The sequence below is a fragment of the Akebia trifoliata genome, chromosome 3 (genome assembly GCF_017979445.1).
Source record: "Akebia trifoliata isolate Shusen 1 chromosome 3, ASM1797944v1, whole genome shotgun sequence".
NCBI lineage: Eukaryota > Viridiplantae > Streptophyta > Magnoliopsida > Ranunculales > Lardizabalaceae > Akebia > Akebia trifoliata.
In genome coordinates, this window is record NC_141377.1 from 29111377 (window position 1) to 29124292 (window position 12916).

General features: G+C 33.6%; 1 pseudogene; it reads left to right on the forward strand.

Moving 5' to 3' along the window:
* Nucleotides 1-7720: 7720 nt before the first annotated feature.
* LOC147406292 (protein PIN-LIKES 2 pseudogene) lies at nt 7721-9597 on the forward strand (annotated as a pseudogene).
* Nucleotides 9598-12916: the final 3319 nt, after the last annotated feature.

Here is a 12916-nt window from a genome sequence, read left to right on the forward strand (position 1 = left end):
CATTCCCTTAGAAGGAAAAAGTCATTGATTGTAAAACATTATGTATTGTCTCTCTATGTAACACATCTGCCCAACTCAACTTTACTAGAATGCTATACCCTCCAGATGAGAATCTGGCCGCTATTCGGCTTAATATATCTTTGAAGTTAGCTTTTCTAGCAGCTTCGAGCGAAGCTGCAAATATCCCAAAAGAAAGAAAATATAATGTAATAGTAAGTGAATTATAGACACAAAGGTCATGTTTGCCAGTTCAAAATTTATGAGAGCTGCTATTGGCTTGGCACCCCAACTTTTACTAATTACACCCCAATTTCTTAAATTATTTATCATACCCCAATTAAAAATTAAAACACACCATTCAAACATTTCAAAGGTTTGGCTCAAATTATTATCTCAACACCCAGGATATGGGAGACCACAATATCTAATCCCATCTTCTTTTCCTTAAATAATACTTGATATAAATTATTTTTTTATTGACATAGATGAATGCAACTAGAAACAAGAGATCACTAAGGATGTTAATGCATCATATCTCATCCAAAATTCAATCGAATCTAATAGATATTTTTGGATTTGGATTGAGTTTTTAGGATGATCTCTTTAAAGTTGTTAATGAATCAAATCCTACATAATATAAATGTTTTTTTTTTCTCTTGACATTATTCTTCTAGGATTACCCCCACCCCAAAAATAAAAAATAACTCTGCTTTTAACATTTTTGCATTTATAATTAAGCATCAAAACCATCCAACTTTCTCACCAATTTCCACCACAAACTCTTCTTTTCTCTAAATTTCTCTCAATCCAAACACAACATTAAGGGAAATTGTGAGAGGTGTGTAAAATTTATAAGCAATTTGGAGGACATCCAAACACTAATAGGGCTCATGTAATGATCAACCAATTAATTGAATAGAAATTATATCTTCAACAAAGTTAATATTATCACATTGAATTCCAAGAGTTCTCTCAACAGTAAAGGTCTTCATACCCATTAGTTATCCCAAAGAGGATGATCACAAATAGTAGCTTCTCCCGTTGGAGAGGATTTTTCAGAAAACTTAAATTATCATTAATTATATTTTCCCAAACTTTCTAAGACATCTAGCTAGAAATATTATTCTAGACCTATGGTGAAACATTATTATATTGTATAATAATAATTTACTGTTGAAAAGGTTTGATGTTTTGTTACCTCACTTTGCATTTGGTGAACCCTAAGGATGGTCTACTTTAGGATTTTCTATCTTATATGTTGTTTACAAGCAGGGATTAGACCTCATCAAGTGTAGGTCTCATTCATGAGAAATTTCTAGCTAATATTTGGTACGAGGCTACGCATTTAAAAACTGAAGGTGAAACCTGGGAAGACTAATGACACCATGTTATCAAAAAGAAAAGAAAAGAAAAGAAAAATTTATGTAATACATGTGCATTCCCACATGCAACCTACTAGTAAAATAAAATAATTGATAAGATGGTTCAATAATGTGAATGACTCCACCCATAAACTCCATGAATCTGATTTAATGCGTTTAATAGGTACCGCATTGGTCCCAAAAGATGACAATGGGAGATCAAGTAAGTTGCAACTATGTCCATATCAACCAAGAAAGTATCCTCAGGAACTATCAGCCATGAAAATCTAAAATCTACCCTAAAAATTACCAATCAAGATAATGTGTATGTGGACATCCAAGAAGATAGATCTACAAAATTACTCATTGAATTTATGGGTCCAAAAGTGCATGTGACAAGGTTCTTTAATGGGGTGTGACCACCAAAGCTTTTTGTGCCATAAGGGCACATTATTCTATACAGCTCGAATGTTACTTTTCTAACAGAGACGAGTTGCCTCAGAATCTGAATTAATTGACCAAGTAACTGAAAAATGTATTTTAAAAATTCATATAGCCAAAGAGACATTGCAACTTTAAGTCACTAATAATGATGATGAAGGAAGAAAACTAAGTATCAATTACCCCATGAAATTTGATATGAAATTTCCAAGTTAAGCACAACATTGTGGCTTGATAGACTGGCAAACCTCTATTGGTTGGCTAAGCACCTCCTTAGATGCAAATAACTCATTTTAAGAATAATATATTTTGTTAAAACCATGATAAGATTTTTCAGCCTGTAACGCTATTCTTAGTTTAATTATTTTGGCCAATTAAAATATAAGTGCATTACAAGATGCCTGTAGAACATCAAGAGCATAAATATGATATATCTAATATGGCATTATAGTCCTTTAGTTAAATCATATATCAACCAAATAAGGTGAATCTGGTTACGAACATATAGCGAATATAATTCAAAATCATAATGTTGATACCCAAAATCTTAATGGAAGTAAGTTTTGGCCAAGATCAGAACGAAACATTAACCTCAAAACACTGAAACATTCCAGTTCTCAAGATGTTTCAAATTGTTTTGAAATGATTCAACCAAGACTCTTTTGGTTTTTCTACTAATTGAAACAATGCCTCAAGATTTTAAACCTTAAACAAATAGTAGAAATGCAAATTAATGAGCGAACCTTCGAATCAATACTGGAATCACATAATCCGTAACAGAACTTTGAGATTTGTGAAGAAATAAAAGTAAAGAAGAAATCTCCATTATTCAAGTAAAACCTAGCTTAAATTAAAGAAATAGATACAGATCATTCTCAAATGGATGTAGAAAACATTATGCTCAGAGAGAGAGAGAGAGAGAACTACCGCGCGAACCTCGCCTGGTTTAGTAAGTCTGAAACTCAAAATCGTGAGAAAAGAAATCGAGAAGAAACCGAAAATGGGATTTGATAAAACTCTAGGATTTTTTTTAGAGGAAGAAGAACAGACAAGAAATCGAAAATGATTTCTAGGTTGTCCTTGAGAAAGAAGATACAGAGAAGAGATCGAAATTTTGGTTTGGTAAAGGTTGGTGCGGCAATAGTAGTACTCACATTTTATTTAACACCACACCAAACAATGTAACATTAGTAAACTTTGGTGTGGCAATAGTGATTCTTTTACTAATTAAATGACGGATTAAATTAGTTATTAATAAACGATTATTATAATCGTCATTAAGGGTTAAACAATAGGTGAAAACCGTCGTATATAAACGACAGCTTTAGTCCATCGTTTTTTCTGCATTATTTAGCCATTTTTAACAGTTTGTGACGTAGTGGCCACTGAGTATTGACGGAGTGAAGACTTAATTTCTAGTTAAAAAATCAGCACTCTTTTTAAAATTTGTCGAGTCAACTCAAACTTGGTTCACGGCAGAAATAAATCGTGTTTGGTACATGAGTTATGCAGTTATAATTCTTAATTTTAAAATATTAAAAATAAATTTAAATATTTAGTGAATTTAATATATAAAATTTTATTATATCAAATCTGTTTGGGTTTGGAACGTTTCGAACATACTGATTTTTCTATTTGTACTGGATCTAATAAATTCCTCATCGGATCGGTACCAATCCAACTCGCCATGGACCAGTCCTAACCCTCAGTATTCTATCCATCAGTCAAAATGTGAGAACATTTTAGGAGAAAAAAAAAATTGCTGATGATTTGTGACGTGTTTGATTATCAAAGGGATAGAGACGAAGGAAGGACGAGAGAGAGGGATACCTCATCCTTGGAGGAGAAGATTAGAAGAGAAAATTACAGAAAGAGACAAAAAAAATAAGGAATCAAGGAATCCCACGTTCATCAATGTGAGTGGGAAGATATGGCTGAAAACCCACCGACCTAGTTTGATAGCAACTCTCGTTTTATCTTCCTTGAAGCCTTTTTGTTTGGTCAAATTCGCATTTTTGTTCAATATAATTATTCTTCGTGAGAATCTTAAATTACAAAATAAAACACCTTGTAATTCTTCTTTAATACAATCGGTACCACTGGGATGATAAGACAAAATTCTATCCCTTAGGAACCGTACAAGCACCTTTGGAAAAAAAACCAATTTGTTGAGTCCAGCTAACTTTTATCGAAGAAACTATGATGCAAGGGTGGATCCAGGATTTTCCATTGGGGGGCAAACTATACTTAAGGCATAACATTGAAGTGCCATAATCTGTATTCTAAAGAGAAGTCAAGGGGTTATGGTTATAAGTTAAAGAAAAGGGTATTTAGGTGATTTCTCAATTGTTTATGAGAGAAGAACTAAGTCCAGGGGGGCAATGGCTTCTTCTCACCATAAAGGTCATTCTCACAAAAATTCTTCCTATTAGTTACATTTTTTTTTTTTTTTTTTTTTTCTGTTTTGCTTGGTGGGATTAATGGTTAACAACTAACATTTTAGTATAAAAAAGGGTTTAATGGGTTTGAACCTAAGACTTTAAGAAGAACCTCTACAAAGTCTTACCACTCAATCAAGTGGTACTTATTGTTATTTTTTATTTGTTATTAACTAAACCTTACTTTATCACTCAACAGACATTTACCTGAGATCCACATCATTTAAAAAAAAAGTTAAATACTTACTAATTTATTGTCTTTTCTTTTTTATTCCCTTAGCCGAAAAAAGATTAATATATCTAGTTAATAATAAAATTTCACGATGGGTCTTGTCATTACTACAATTTTATGGGAGATAAATATCTCATCCAACTATCTTTCCTCTTTTACCCATTTTTCAAATAATTTCCTCCAACTTTAGTATCTTTCCTCGTTTACTCCTTTAACCCATTTTATTATCTTTTCTCATCCCACTCTTTTTAATAATACTTTTCTGATTTTATTATTTTCCCTCTTTTACCTCTTAACCTCAAAGATTTTTAACAATATTCTTCTAATTTTATTAAAAAAAACTCAAATAAGAAATACCCCCTCAACATTATGCACTACCTTTCCTCTTCTCCTATTTTTCAATAAACCCCTCCACTTTTATTGTATTTCTTCTTCACCCTCATTTTTCAATAATATCTTTCCAATTTTATTAACTTTTTTTACTTTAACCCCTTAACCCTGAAGAGGATGTTTGTGCCATAGGGATGGGCAAATTCTAACTAGTGAAGTGTGAATGTGTGTGTGTGTGTGGAGCATTTTGGAAGGTGCCACTTAGCTAAGTGGTAAAGGCTTGAGAAGAGTTGATCCCATGTCCTAGGTTCAAATCCCATTGAATTCACCTTTACCAGAAGACCATGGTTTTCATATTCTGCAGCTCCTCTCATCTTGACACCCTTTAAGATGAAGTCTACTCATCCAAATCATTTCACTTCAAATGATTCAATCGTTTAAAATATAATTTAAAATCTATTATAGATATATTTTATATTTAAATAATTATTTTTCTATTAAAAATAGATTAATAGATCCTCAATCACAAAATCTCATTTTATATAGATTATAAACATTTAAAATTTTAATATCACAAAATCTCAAGATTTTCAAAATATCATACTAGTCATCTTGAATACACAACTTAAATGTCACCACAATGACTTTCTTGCTCATTGTCTTAGAAATCGTGGTAAGTCTCAATTCATCTCAACTTAGGATAAGTTTCAAAACTTTGGATGCCATTGGAAATTGAATTTAAAAAGAGTGATTTGGATATACCTCTCCATGTTTTAATGAGTGTTTGATGCACCCTGTATTTTTAAATTGAAAATAAATTTTGACCTCATATATGATGAATGATTGCCAATCTCTTGCAAAAAATGAAAGAAAAGGAACATTACTTAATGGTCCTTGATACTAACTTTTTTCTTGATTAATCATTGACTTTTAGGGGTGAACTAAATAGTCCATTTAGTATATCCCTCTTTTCTAATCAGTTCCCAACCTCATCTTAGGTTATAACATTTTTGAAATATTGAAACTACCTTTTTTTTTTTCTTTTCTTCTTCACATATTTGGTTTTTCAACGTTGATTCCAATCATTTTCGATGATTTTTGATTGTGAATGAAGAATGGAAATTGTATGCTTTTCATTTTGAACTTTTAAATGTATATATTTTTATTTATTTTGACGATTTATAACAAAAAATGAAATTAGAGTTTTTCAATTCTTTTACTTCTTTTTTGGATCAAAATTGATCAAGGATGGTTCTTTGGTTTGAAATCCTCTACACAAGTCATTATGTCAAGTTTTAAGTCGATCTTTGCATGTATTTTAATTGAAAAAAACTAGAAAAAATGAAATTGGGTAAATTTTACAGCTTCAAGATTGACAATTTTTTTAAAGTTTAATATTTTTATTGTTGAGATCAATAATTTTTTTTTTTTTAATTATTGTTGACCTCGACAATAATAAAAACTAGTGAGGTCGACAATAAATACAACGGTTGAGGTCGACAATAATTATTATCTAGGTCGAAAATAATTAAAAAAAATTGTCGACCTAGACAATAAAAATATTGAACTTAAAAATAAAATTGTTGACATCGAAGTTGTAAAATTTATTTGATTTCATTTTTTTTTCAAGCTTTTTCAACTAAAATACATAGAAAAATTGACTTAAAACCTTACATAATGCCTTGCGTAGATGCTTTCAAATAAAAAGAACAATCCTTGATTGATTTTGATTAAAAAAAAAGAAGTAAAATGTATATAAATAGTTTTTGTTTTATATATATATATATCTTCAAAATGCTTGAAAATGGCTTCCTTTTCATTCTTAAATCCTCTTTATCAAAATGGAGTCTCCAAAACTTAATCAGGATGCCGAAAATCCAAATTTTTTTGAATGAAAAATGGTGAATTTGAATGATTAGGAAAATTTTAACATTTTAATTGTGAGAAATGTCTAGAGTGAGATTCAGGGTTGTTTAGAATAGAGGAATTTGCTAAATGGATTATTTAGCTCACCCCAAAAGTCAAGAACTAATCATAAAGAAAAGTTAGCATGATGGACCATTAAGTAATTTTCCAAAAAAAAAAATCCTTGATCTTTGTATTCAAAATTCTATCATTTTTCTACTTTTCTAGAAGTCCTACCATGTTTGTGATATTGGGTTCCATGGATAGAAAGTCAAGGGTTTTTTACTTGATGATGAGGGCATTTTAGGTATTGTGTTGGTTAGTCTCTCAAAAGACCTAGGTCAGGGGCTTGTCATCAATTTGAAAACACATGGGTATTAAAAATTAAAATATTCACCAACAATGTGAGTCAATGAGACGCGATCTCATGATCTTATGATGATCTCTCATGTGATGTATGATCCCACTTTCAAAAGGTGGCTCTCTTCGTGAACCTCATCCCTTCTCCTCTCTTTGAGGTCTGTGTTTTGTGAGTTCTTCCTCCTTCTACAATGATTTAAATACAAAAATTTGAGCAAATGTTACGTACCTACTTAAATGGATTCACAAAAATAATAAAAAAAAAAGAAATAGATTGAGATTGATCTCATTCGAGGGAAATCGGACCTCCTAGGCCACCAATTCGAGATGGTGAATCTCCAAAATCCAATAGGATCTTAATAATAATTTTTCTGCATATCTTTTCATTAATCTCATAATAAATTTAAATACAAAGAAATACTACATTAACTACCCACTTATCCAAACTACCCACTCTCCTATTCATTCAAGTAACTACCCCATAATCATAACTCCATACTCCATAACTCCTACACAATTCAGAACTACCCTTACCCACTACTTAAAACTCCTTAACTAATTGAAATTCTAAAACAATTAAAATAAAATACATCAAGATGCATCAAATCTTGATACAAGATAATAAATTTCTAGGCACAGAACATTCTCTACCCCTTGTAAAAAAACCTTGTCCTCAAGGTTTCAATCTAGAAAGTATTCCCTCCCCTTCATCTTCAATTTCCTTTCCATCATCTCGCTCGCCAATTTCATCAATTTCTTTTGGCCAATTTCCCTCTAAAAGGAAAAGCTACTGAACTTTACATTTATGACCTTGGGAGAATTTCTCATCACAATTATAACATAACCCACGATCTCTACGCTCTTTCATCTCTACAGGTGAGAGTCGTTTAAGAGCAACAGATAATGGTTTTCCTGAATGAACGATTATGTTGGTGTCATTTGTAGGGTCGTTCATCCGCTTTCGAGTCAATATTTTTTCTTCTTGATCTAGATTAGTTTCATTTATTAGAGGAATTCTTTCAAACAGGTGGTGTTCTAGATTTCCAAAAACATAAAAGAAAGAAAAATGTCGGGATTCTTAGAAGAAAATCTTCAAAGTGCTGTTGTTCCTTTATTGAAACTCCTCTCCCTCACAGTAATTGGCCTAGTTCTTGCACACCCGAAAACCCAAATCGTACCTAGAGCCACTTTCAAGCTCCTTAGTAAGCTCATCTTCGCTCTATTCTTACCGTGCCTTATCTTCACCCACCTTGGTGAATCCATTACCCTAAAAAATGTGGCCTTGTGGTGGTTCATCCCCGTAAATGTTGTAATTAGTATGGTTATCGGTTGCATATTGGGTTACATTGTAGCAATTATATGCCGCCCACCCCCTCAATTCTTCCGATTCACCGTCATAATGACTGCGTTTGGCAACACCGGAAATATCCCATTCGCCATTGTTGGGTCGGTATGCCATAGCGCAGACAACCCATTCGGTCCACATTGCCACAAAACGGGGGTTGCTTACGTCTCGTTTGCACAATGGGTTGGTGTAATTCTTGTGTATACGTTGGTTTATCACATGATGGAGCCCCCATTGGAGTATTACGAGATCGTTGAGGAGGGAATTGAGATGGAGATTGAGGAACAAAACCCAGTTAACGATATTAGTAGGCCTCTCCTTGTTGAAGCCGAATGGCCAGGAATGGAGGATAAAGAAACCGAGCATTCCATGACACCCTTTATTGCCAGTATCTTTAATAGTGTCTCGAATGTTTCACAAACTTCTATTACTGATGTTGATTTAGCGGAGGGGGGAAGCAGTAATAGTCCCAAGTCGATTAGGTGTTTTGCGGAGCCAAGGATGATTCGAAGGATTAGAATTGTTGCTGAACAAACTCCAATACAACACATCCTTCAACCCCCAACAATAGCTTCTCTTTTAGCAATTATTGTTGGAATGGTGCCACAACTCAAGTCATTCGTCTTTGGATACGATGCTCCACTTTCTTTCATCACAGATAGTCTAGAAATCTTAGCGGGTGCAATGGTTCCTTCTGTGATGCTTATTCTCGGTGGAATGCTTGCCGAAGGACCTAATGATTCTAAACTCGGTATTAGAACTACAATTGGTATTAGTGTGGCAAGGCTTTTGGTTCTACCTTTGGTGGGTATTGGGGTTGTTGCTTTGGCTGATAAACTGAACTTTTTGGTCCGTGGTGATCAGATGTATAGGTTCGTGCTTTTGTTACAATACACAACGCCAAGTGCCATCTTATTGGGAGCGATTGCTAGCTTGAGGGGTTATGCAGTTAGTGAGGCTTCGGCACTCCTCTTCTGGCAGCATGTGTTTGCCCTGTTCTCTCTTTCTGTGTATATTATCATCTACTTTAAGCTTCTTGATTATATTTGAGTTTTATTTGAAAATATTTCCACCTCTTCAAGTTTCATGAATGCACGATTAGCTTGTGCTGCATATCTGATTTACTGCTTTTGGGTTGTTTTCCCTGCATTTTTTACTTGAATATAAGATGGATTTATGTGCCAAGTTTGTTCAAGTTCATATTGGACAATTGATTGATTGTGCGGATGAAAATGATTATTATTCTTATTTAAGCTGGTTGTGCTTAATGGTCAGTTATGTTTTTGAATGCTTCCTAAACAATTTAGCTTAAAAACCAAAGCTGGCCATCCAATGTACAGCCAATTTATTTAGTTAAATGGTATGGTGAAATTTAAGGCTCTGTAACAAATTAGAATTAAATATCTGAATAGCGAATCACGGATATCAGTCTGAGGAAGATCTCTAGTCCACCTAATGGAACTAAATGAGTACCTATCATAACGTTTAGACCTAAGGGGATACTTAACTTCTGGACATCATAGTATCTGTTCCCTAGCTGGATGACTATACCCTAATATATGTATATAAGCAAAAGGCCTCTCTCGAAGTTAGCTACTAATTATCATCTAAGTTCTAACATAAAATTTCTTTAGTTTTTCCAGTCTCATATCTGGTTGAGGTCATTCTAGTTTCGCATTTGTTTAGACCCTTTATTAAAAAACATCCTAGGGTTGAGATACGTAATTATATGCGTCCGAGTGGATGTTGTCAGCTGGCTGACACAGTCTATAGCCATTGGCTGTGGCCTCCTAGGAAACTTATCAATATCTCCACCTGAGAAATATGTCCTGTCTAGAAGAGGCTGGTCTCACCTTAGTGTTAAAGGATTCACTACATCATTTCCTAGATGCCATTTTGGCATTTTTCATTAAGATTTGCACCTCTAGTTGGACCTTCATGGAAACAATAAATATTTTTCATCGAGGAGGTTGTAAAGAGCATGTTTCAAAGTTCCATTCTATTTCCAAATGTTTTGGCTGAACATTCCCGTTTAAGGCTGGATCAGAATGAAACATTGAGAATTATTTGGGAATATTAAGGATGGTTGCTGAGCGTTTCTATCAAGACCATCTCAGTTTTTCTCCTAACTGAAACATTGCCTTGAAATGAAATTTCAAACCTTGCTTAAGAGTGTCTTTTTAGTAGCGTATTTTTCAGCTACAAACCTTACCATTGACATTGCCGTGTTGAACTCCTACCTCACTTGAACAAACTTTAATAAGCTTATCTATTTCTATTGTAACCCTGCTTTTCTTTTCCTTATCCCTCATATGCTAGGAAACTAGGACACGGACACCGGTTTCGGTGTTCACATTGACTATACAAACCCAACATGCCTAATTGTTGTACAATTTATTCCATATGTTGAGGGATTCGGTATTTTTAGAAAACCTACAGTTCATGTATGGTAGATGATATTGTAGAGATGTATTTGGATCCAATGGACACTAAAATTAAAGAAACTTTTCATATTCGATGGCAAATCCCTTGGTATTTGTTATTTGCAGATTTTAGTGCTAGTTAATGAGAATATGGATGGAGTCAACATAAGCTAGACATCTAGAGAGATACGTTGGAGTCCAAGGTCTTTAGTATAAATAAGACAAAGACTGAATATATGAAGTGGAATTTTAGTAATGGCACACACATAACAGAATAGCTGTAAAAATTGATGGCTTGAAGATATCTTTAAGCCTTCATTTTGCTTTACCTTAGTTCTATTGCCAATAACGGTGGAGAGATTGAGGAGGATATTGTCCATAGAACTTAAAATTGGATGGTTAGAGTGGAAGTGTACATCTAGAGTGCTATGTGATAATTGGGGGGGGGGGGGGGGGGGGGGGGAGGGGTGGATGAATCACTCCTGTCCGGACTAGTCGTGTGCTACAAATTGGTGCAAATCTCGTTACAAGTATGATCTTGACATCTAATATTGGTCAAAGGGAGCATGTTGGTGTGTTCCCCAAAATCTATACTTGGACCCATTTTCATGCCATGTGGCATGATTTGATCTTATCTGGTTAAGGAAAGAATCTCAATGTGGAGATAGTCCTAATTGAGAGGAGTTATCTTATTTGGATAAATACAGAATGGGCAGTTACAATTCTATATTAATTAGGATTTATTGCATTCTTTCAAGAGGTCTATTTTTTATCTAAGAATAGGGACATGTATCGTAAAGGAATCTTGAAAATGGAGGTTTGACGCTACACTACCATGTATCAAGATAACTTGCATGTAACAAGATTATCTGGATTATAGTGGAATTACTCTCAGGGAGTTGAAGGATATATTCGTTGGATTCCATGACAAACCTCGTAAAAATCTTTCTTTTTTTCTTCCTTTGTGCACTTTACTCTTTTTAAGTGATAGATTGTTGGAGAAATCCAAAAAATTCCCCCATAATTTGGTGTCATCCATGGGATCTGCTTATCGGAATGTTGCTCTCTTATGAATTTGATTGTTGGGGTTTCATTGAAGAACCGAGGCTTCTTTAATGGAGTATTAACCAAATCAAACTGATATATCTACTCTTTAAGGGATATCTCTGAGGATTAGCATTGAGAAATTTGTATGGTAACAACTTTAGGGGTTGGTTAGGGAAGCTAGGACTAGACCTATTAAGTATTGTTTTACAACCAAAGTTGTGGGTAGTGTTGGAAAATTGTTCGGGTTAGGAGTGCATGTTACTTTATTTCGTGGTATTCACATTTGTTGTTAAGAATAAGGGAGTGGGGAAATGATCTAGGGTTGCTCGCATTAGTTGCAGAAGATATGATACAACAAATATTCAGATTTTAAAGAAAATACCGCAAGGTCAGATTTGGAAAATGGAGGTCTAGGGTTACCATGTAATATAATGAATATGCATGTAACAATTATGCATTTGACTCTTTTATGTGATTGATTGTTGGAAGAATTTGATGTTGGGGAATTTTTTTGAATTCCTCCAACTATCAATAACAAGAAAGAGAAAAATGTATAAAGGAATATGACAAAAGATTTTTATAAGGTTCGTCATGGAATCCAATTATTACATCCCTAGGCCCCTTAATAGCCATTCCACTATAGTCCAAATAATCCTATTACACGCATGTTCATATTGTTAGATAATCGCCTCAGAACTCCATATCTCTTTTACAATCAATGCCCCCCTTCTTAATTAGATAAAAACATGGTTTTTAAAGGAAGACAATAAATCATGATTCATCTAGAATTGTAATTATCCTATTAGTATTTATCCAAATAAGCTTACTCCTCTCAATTAGGAGTTTTTTCCTATTAAGATTCTTTCTTTACTTAGATAAGACCAAATCATGCCACATGACATGATAGATGAGTTCAGTGTAGATCTCAATATATGTATCAATATGCTCCATTTGATTTTTCACTAGATCATACTTATATCGAGATTTGCACTAATTGGTGCCACATGATAGGTCTAGATGGGAATGATATTTAT